General features: G+C 42.1%; 1 pseudogene; it reads right to left on the bottom strand.

Moving 5' to 3' along the window:
* Nucleotides 1–347: 347 nt before the first annotated feature.
* Nucleotides 348–7,608, bottom strand: LOC118559680 (annotated as a pseudogene).
* Between the last annotated feature and the right edge of the window lie 1,615 nt (nucleotides 7,609–9,223).

The raw sequence follows: 9,223 nt of genomic DNA, 5'->3' as shown, positions 1-9,223 counted from the left end.
GCTCCACCGTAACCTGTTAATATTGGCACCATTTGCCTCCGATACCTTGGAGACAAACTCATTAGCAGACTGAGCCTGAGGCTTGACTTCCTTCATGTAAATCTCCCAGAACACATGCCCATAGCAGGTCTGAACGAGGCCTTTTTAACTTAACTAAGTTAAGCTTTACACATTTTAACACTAGGAATTTCTGAAAATTAACAATTAAAAAGAACATTCAAAAATTGCATTGGCATCCTCAAAAATTACATTTTCTCTGACATGTACAATGCCTACATGCTCTAGAAATTCAAAAAGAAAGCCGTTTGTTGATCATTTTAAAGCTGAGATAGAGAAAGACGCCTTACCAATAAAGTTAACGCTGTCTGCAGGGGTCTGGCAGTCAGTGGTCCTGAATACTTGGTGAGGCTCTTATCAAACAGGAACACTATGGGAGGTGTCCCACCCACGCTAAAAGTGCCAAGAAATAAAAAAGGTTAAAAAGAGTAGATCAGGAACACAAAAGCCTGATGGAAGCCTATTATTAGTTTCTGATAGACTAACAATTTAAAATGACACTCCCTGCATAGTCTGGAGGCGAACAGATTCAACGGTACATAAAGATCACAGTGTGATACGTACTTCAGTCCGCTTCAGCCAAGAGCAACAAAGAAAACGTGCCCACTATAGAAGTGGCAGGAGATTTTGGTTGATTTGCTTGGATGGATAGATGACGCCACAATAAAACCACTGGAGAAAGGCCAAATTTGTTGTTTAGGGATTTTTAGCTAAGACTGTGAAGACATTAGAGATTAAAAAAAGGTTTTAATAAATTTTTAGATGCTTTGATATTTTTGACAAACCAGGATACGAGATGTAGCTGTAGCTCCATAAAAGCGCAGCTGTTAGGGGAGTCCCCATTGGTCAGGCGGGCTGGTTAGCCCTGTACCGGTGTGTGGTCTGTTAAATACGCTGTTGCCAAGTCCGCTTATTACAAGTGGCTTTGGGTTTCTTTTTTTTCTAAGGTTGCTTGTAAATTCCACGAGTCGCGGTTTGTTGGGCTTGTTTATAAAAGTGAAGTTGCCTTTTTTGGCTCTAAATAAGCGACGCTAACCAGTTATAAAGAGACCCGCTTGTGAGTCTGAACACTGTGAGTCTAAAAATCACTCCTCCTCTCCACATTCACACACTCCTACCCAAAGACAAAACTTGCTACAATTCTCCCAAATAGCCAAACAGCAGAGTTTAGCAATAGCTGGGAGTCTTCACAGCTTTGCTTTGGTGTCACTTTTGAGCGGTGTGCAGCAGGACGTTGCGCTGGACGCTTAGATCTGTTATAAGACGACGCCGCGTTCGCTCGCTCCCATATATTTTTGTTACGAACCCACGTAGAGTTACACCCCTCGTTTCCCCGCTTACTTTATGTCCACTGCTTTGTTTGTGGCTGCAGACTAATCGCATGCCTTCATGCTTTTTTTTTTTTTTTTTTTTTTTAAACCGCAACCATCCACAAAAACAAACATACATTTAGGACAATCTTTCCGACTTTTTAAAACATGCAGCTAAAGAAAGCGGTGGTCATTTGCCACCGCTTTATGTCTGACCTATCTGCGTCACATACCAAGCCGTCTGGCAGACACTGGACGGGCGCGCAGCGTGGGTCTAGGGAGTTTCCCGTCTCCAGCAGCAGCTCCTGACTCTCCGGGGAGATGTGCGCCTGGGTCTGAGCCTCCAGGCGCAGCTGCAGGGACAGAAAGCTCTCCTCGACGCCCAAAACCATGGAGTGCAGCTGGGCCGACGTCATGTCCAAGACATGCATAACCTGGACCAGAACAAGCGCAATAATCCTTGTTAGAGGCTTGCTTCGCTGTAGAAGATATGATAAACTACTTCAGAGAGGAGAAAACAAACGAAACGTTTCAACCTTCATGTTGAGAAGGTTCTCCAGCAGGGCGAAGCAGCGTGGCTTGTTTGTTTTCGGATCAGAACCCCCGCCACGGGAAGCAGGGTCCCACAGTAAGAGCATCTGAAGTAAACACTCGACTGGCTCCAGCAGCGGCCTGGTGACACAGACAGCCACAAACGCTAGTTTCTTACAGCGAGGTCGTCTTCAGCGGTAAGCTCAGAGGAAGCGCACTCCTCTCCTTACTTGCTGAGGTTGTTGGGATATGACAGGTGTGGCGAGAACCGAATTTCTCCATTCATGTCCTCCACAGCCATGATGTCTTTAGGGCCTTTATTCTTGACTTTGTTTATCCTGCAAAACAAAAAAAAATTAGCGAATAATAATAAGAAAAAAAAAGAAGAAGAACCTTGATCCCTCAAAATATTCAAAAGGAACGAATATTTATGACTCTTCAGTGATGGTGGTGTCATTATTTTCAGTTCATCCTCTTTCTGGAAGCTTCGATTTGGTGAAAGGTTTAGTTTGCATTCAGAAATAAGATGTGGGGGGGGGAGAAAAACTATTCCAAAGCTCCCAAGCTCACATCGGTCACCATTGCTAAACTTCTAAGGCTGAATTCAGAGCTTTCCTTGTCAGAAATAAAACGTAACAGGTTTGTTTAGTGGTGGAAGAGCGAGGCAAGAGTCTGATCCCCGCTTTAACCGGCTGCAAAAGAGACCAGGAAGTAGATCAAGCAACTCGTGGAAGCGCGTTCTAGCCTCAAAGAAGTCGGCTCCGCGTCGAATGGCGACAATTGACCGCGTCCGATACTGCGATCCAATGCTTTCTTCTGGTTATCCTCATGCAGGGTAACACCAAATCTCCTGCCCCGCCCGGCCACACTGAATGGCTTTCATACGTCATGTCTCGTCTCATCCTTGAAACGAATTATTACTCTGTCCAGAATCAGAGAGTTACATTTAATAACATTTAGGTTTCATAAACATTCATTTACTAACCCATGTTGTGGATATTTACTTACAAGCTAGTTCAGGTCTCCTATACAATACTCATATATATTAAAGCATTCGATGGAAAGTAAGAAATATAAATTAGATTGGTACCTATTAAATAAAAAAAAACAATCAAATAACTACACAATTTCAGTAAATGAATTCAAAAAGTGAAGCTCATGACACAGCCTAATAAAATTAAAGGACCATTTTTTTCCAGTTAACAGTCAGAGATATAGATCCGGTCAGTTATGATGCAGAGGAGGTTGTTAATCAGTATCAGACGCTTTACTATTATTGAAATGAACAGCAGGCGCACAAAAAGGACAACGAGGAAACAGGAATCGTTTTACAGGACGAGGCCGCAGACACTGAGCCTTCCTCATGTTTCCTGACTGCTTTTGCATCCAGTTAGAGTCAGCGTCACCACTTGCACAGACAGTCCAGCTCCGCTACATGTGTGCCCATTGCTTTAAGGCTTGCTGTGTCTCTCAGCAAAGTCTCAACACAACTTTCCGTTCATAGGCTGTGCAAAGCAAACATCTAACGGGACGACCTTCGCTTGGTTGGCTACACTGGATGAAACGGTGGAAAAGGTCCATACATTATGATTGAAACTGATGGGCTTGCTGAGTCGCAGTTGTGCTCTGGAGTGAACAGCTCCAACTTGGAAGTGACCTAAGTTCATTCATTTGGAGGGCGGGGGCGACTGTATTGTTGGCTTACCACTGCACCGGCTGCATGTTGTGCAGAAATGGACGAAAACCGCAAATGCATTCAAAAATGACCGTCCCAAAGCTCCAGTAGTCCACGGTTACAGTGTACGGCTTACTCTCAAACAGCTCCGGCGCCTGCCACACACACACACACACACACACACACACACACACACACACACACACACACACACACACACACACGCACACACACACAAGAGGTTAAAGCTTCTTTAAGATTCCTGACTAGAAATATCATCTGACTAGACATAAGTCACCGGCGTAAAACGTTCTTACCAGGTACTGAAGAGTCCCAACAAAGGATGTACAAAGGCTGCCTTGATCCAGATCTTTTGCATACCCCAGGTCTATGATTTTATGGACAAGCTGCAGAAAAGAAACAACAAAAAACCCGTTCACACAGCAAAACAATGAGTAAAAGTCTCACGTTACGCTACAGACAAAACGCGTGCGTCAAAGGAAACTTGCTTACCTTCCCGTCGATCTCTTGCAGCACTATGTTCTCGGGTTTTAGGTCTCTGTGGATGATCTTGTTTTCGTGAAGATACTGGATACCAGAGCCTTTTTGTTTTGCGAGATAAAGAGAATTTTTTTTTACATATATTATGGTTCAACGTGTGATTTTAGTGAGCTTTCGGTCAAAGTGAAGGCAGATGGAAACCGTACCAATGTCATTGAGCAGCAACAGGACTTCACTCTCCTGCAGTCCACAACAGTTTTCTGGCTTATTCAGCACCTAAATGAATGACTTGAGCTGTTATGCGCCGCGGTTTAAAATACACTAACTGAGGGTCTTATAAAATAGATATTTGGTACCTTACGCAGGTCTCCTTTGGTGCAGTACTCCATGGCGAGCAGAGGTAGGTCATTGAGAGCAATGGAGGTCACGTCCTCTGGCACTTCTCTGGCCTGAACAACATTCACATGGTTCAGTCTGTAAAAACAAAAGAAAACAAGGCATCAAATATGCTGCATTCCTTTGGCAAGTTTGAACTGTGCGGTGCCAATTATTAACAAAAAAACAGGACCAATGGAATTTCCATTTTTACAATGAAACCCTCACTTCCTCATGATCTGAATCTCCCTGCTCCAGCGATCTTTATTCTTCTCACTCAGGTCCAGGCGGCAAAGTTTCACGGCAATCTTCTCTCCCGTCTCCTGCTCCGAGAACAGACGAGGAGTAAAATGTGACAAAGATCTATTTGAGAAATTTTAATTTTCTTTGTCATCTTCGGTACTACGGATGTACTCACATTGTGCTGGTACAGGTAGACGTGCCCGAAGCCTCCCACCCCGAGTCTTTCCTTCATGGTCCAAGAGACGCACAGCTGGCTCCTTTTCAGTGTGGGCCGCTCCATTGTGTGTTTTTGTGCTTTATATTCTTAACTGTCGCCTTTTAAATATGCCTGTGAATAAATTTGGCAATGACTATTAGGGCTGGGTATCGATTTGGATTTCCCAAATTCAATTCACAAGGGCCCGATTCGATTCGATTCACACTTCAGTTTGATTTCCGATTCAGCTAAGGATATCCCGCAGTAGCAATTTTACTTGGATATAAAAGACATTATCTAAAGAACTAATGCTGCTAATTGTAGAAACTAAATCTAACTTTAATAAAAATATGAATATTTACTTTAGGAATTTAGCCCAATGCAGTTACATTAATCATGTGATTTTATTTAACATGACCTGACCAAAACAGAAGTATACAACAATTTAAACAAATTCAAACCACAACGCAGGCTGCATAAATAACGTGACTACAACAACACTGTAAACTCAAGACGTTCACTTTGATTACTTTGACTCTCTCACTAAGTTTTTGTGCAAATTTGAGTGGTTGCAAAACAAATGAAACTGGATCATAAGACACAATCATACAAATGAATGAATAATTATAAATAAAAGCAAACAACCAGAGATGGAAAAAAGATTCTGAATTGTCTCCTAGTGCAATTAAGTCAGGTCAGATAAGTCAGTTTTTTTTTTGGTAAACATCAAAGAAGACAAATTCCTGTGAACAATAAACTTAAAGTAAACATCAAGACACAGAAAAAGCCCCTAAGCCCTTAATAAAGTGCTAAGTAATATTCTACTTTGTTTTTGATGCATTTTCATCCTGAACTCTGAACTTCTCCTTGTCTTTAACTTTGGTAAGACTTTCACTGTTTATGCTGGAAGGTCACCACCAGAGAAGCTGGCTGCGAACAGACTGCTCTCACCAAGCATATGGACAGAAAGTTGAGTGGAAGGAAAAAGTGCAAAAGCAACAGGAATAACAGCAGCTTTGAGAGGACAGAGAGTCAAAGCCAGGACGGTCTGGAACCCCAAAGGTTTCTTGGTTTCCTCATCCACGTCACGTCTGTCATCAGGAAGGCTCCGCGGCACCGAAACTTCCTGAGGATCCTCGGGAAGACCAACCTGGACTCCGATCTACTGCTGGCCCTCTGCCTCTCCCCCATTGACGGCCTGCTGACGTCCTGTCTTACCGCACAGGACGGCTGCACTGAGGTGGACACAGAAACGCTTCAGGGGGCAGTCAATATGGCACAGAGGATCGCTGGCTGGCCTCTCCCCTCCCAGATGAGCATCTACATCCCTGAGGCGCTGCCTTACAGTGGCCTCTCACCTCTGACAGCGGGGCGGTGCTGCTACTGCTGCTGCTTTTTGCAACGTGTCACAGCACAAGTGTGCCTCTGACGGACGCACCACCAAAAGAAGATGTCCCTCATAGCGCCCTGGACGGGACAAATGGGTGGCGGAGTGCACCGTGTGCAAAGCTGAGAGCAGCGCGAGTTAACTCAGCCTGTTGCCACTCCGGGGAAAGGATTACGGCGCACCAGAAAGAGGAGCAAATGTTTTGAGAGGGCCAAAATTCTAACGTGTTACTCAGAATTGCTGAAGATTGAACAGTTTGCCTTTGCACTGCCCACACAAAATGCAAATTTTAGAGAGGGTTTTCTCGCTGGTGCAGAGTCAGGGGACAGAGGTGAGGAACCGACTTCCTGTTGAGTCACCCTAGGGGATTCTGCTTGTGTGATATCCTCTCTAAGACAATTCTTGTATATACGTTCACGCTTCTTTATCAAGAAACCAAAAAACGACAACCAGCTCTACACGCCGTAGAGGACGAGGAAGAAAAGCGAAAACTGGAGTGAGGCAGCTACTTTTAATTTATTTTATCACAAAGAAAAGAAACGAATAGAGTATTTCAGATTTCAGTTCATTTGACCAGAATGAATGTGAGCTGTTGTTGTAGCAGGAACGTTCTCTAATACAGAAGAGTCATTATTTCTCCTTATTTAATTCCAGGGCTTTAACGCAATGACTAATAAAAGCCAGTCTTACATTTATTTATCTATTTATATTTTACGTATGATACAATTATACGTCTTCTTTAAGTAAACAGAGTATAATTAAAGTGTTTCATCACTGTTTTGCCAAATCAAAAGATAGTCACACCCAGCTAAACTCTATTCCACATACATATAACGAGATAATTAACATGTTACGTTTATTTTGAGTGGTATTGTAAATTACACATGAAATCAGGTTACCTGCGTAGGCTTGGTTTCACCGGGGCTTAACGTAGTAGTACTCAACATTAGTCTCAACAAAGTAAAAATAACTTAAAGGTGTCTTAGTTATTTAAAGCAGCGGGGTTCTTAAAGGTAATGTCAGGCTCCACAGACCTCTTAAAACTCACCTTAGCTCGAGGTCAGAGTCCACCGTTGACAAAGCCCGTGTGTTGTTTGTGTCAGAGCATGATCGTGTCTTCACAGCTGCCTCGCCATGTCCTTTACGTTCAGTTCAGAGTCTGGGAGAGAAGAGACGCAGCCCCGGCCAGACGATCCCTTCACCCGATCACCATGTCCGCAGAGCTAAACTTTGTGCGGCTCCTCTCATGTTTTTTTTTGTGTTGTTTTTTTTTTCTTGCAAGGAATTTGCAACGATGACTTCACGTCAGTGCCAAAGTGAAAGTAAAGGGTTGGTACTGTGCGCATGCGTGATCCACAGCGACAGAACCGTGAGTCTTAATGGCGTCCCAGGGCTCCGTTTATTACGTGTGCTTTTGTTTTAGTTATTCTTACTTTTGTTATTTTCCTTCTTTTTTTTTTCCGCCACGCACCCTAAACTGCACAACAAGGTGTTCATGCTGTATCAACGCGGAGAGTTTTATTGGGTAAATCCGCCTGCTTGTTACTGTTACTGTAACTATAAACGTTGGGAAAGTCCCTGGCACCTAGGCGAATTCAGTATACGGCCACTAGATGGCGCCAACATCTCTTGGATCATTGGAGCCGCGTCTAAACAGAACAGAAACTATGGCACTCGTGTCATGAGAAACGTTAGTATTTGCAACGAAAATGACAAATAATGAAAATAAAAAAAAAAAAAAATAAAAAAAAAATCAGGTTTCATATAGAGCTAATAACTATCAACATAAAAAAATATAAAGCTTGTTTGGATGTTTCTTGGAGCTCTGCACAACTACCAGGTTTCTTGGAGCCCTGTTGCTAACTAGGCCTCTGCCGCATTCTTTGTGCTTAGTGCCGATGCTGGATTTGGGGTGGAAACCACCATGCATGGTGAGTAGGTCTGGATTTCCTCTTTTATCTAACTTATTAATCTAGCAGGGTTGCCACTTTGCTTGTTGTATTCTAAGGTACTTATAGCGACGGAGTTGACCTGAGAAGATATATAACCTATATATATATATATATATATATATATATATATATATATATATATATATATATATATATATATATATATATATATATATATATATATAGCCAGGTTTCAGGTTAAGCCAGGTTTCAGGTTGACAAGACTCTGATGACCATGTTCTACAGATCTTTTATAGAGTCCATACTCACTTTCTCTGCCATCTGCTGGTTTGCTCTTCTTAACGTATGTAGTAAAATCACAGGCGTCCAACAGAAAAACATGACTGAAATATACAACGAGCAGGTAATTAGGAAGGCTGAGTCCATCTTGGATAATTACACCCATCCCTTACACAACCAATTTCAGTTTCTACCCTCTGGTTCCCGTTTTAAATATCCACCAGCCCGGACAAATAGATACAAACACTCTTTTCTTCCCTCTGCTGTCCAGCTGCTAAACGCTACCAGGAAAAGCAGATAGTCATACGTTGCATACATATAGGCCCTCGCTTTATTCATTCTCTGCGCTGCACATATTTATATATATTTATTCACCTTACTTTTATATTTTATGTGTTTCTTGTGTTTTTATGTGTGAAGTGTGAATGTTTATTACTACTACTGCAAAAAAATTGCCCATATTGGGACAAATAAAGTTACTACTACTATATATATATATATATATATATATATATATATATATATATAATATATATATATATATATATATATATATATATATATATATATAATATATATAGTCTCATGGTATATATGGTCTTATATAAATATATAGTCATATATATTGTTTTGAATCCGACCCGCGGTCCTTTGCCGCATGTCTCTCCCCCTCTTCCACCCCCCTTCCTGTCAGCCTACTTTCAGAAAAAGCGAGCCACAAGAGCCGCAAAAAAATCCCAAAAAAAAAACAAAACA

This window comes from Fundulus heteroclitus, unplaced genomic scaffold (assembly GCF_011125445.2).
Source record: "Fundulus heteroclitus isolate FHET01 unplaced genomic scaffold, MU-UCD_Fhet_4.1 scaffold_338, whole genome shotgun sequence".
Taxonomy (NCBI): domain Eukaryota; kingdom Metazoa; phylum Chordata; class Actinopteri; order Cyprinodontiformes; family Fundulidae; genus Fundulus; species Fundulus heteroclitus.
This window is presented reverse-complemented; position numbering and strand designations above follow the sequence as displayed.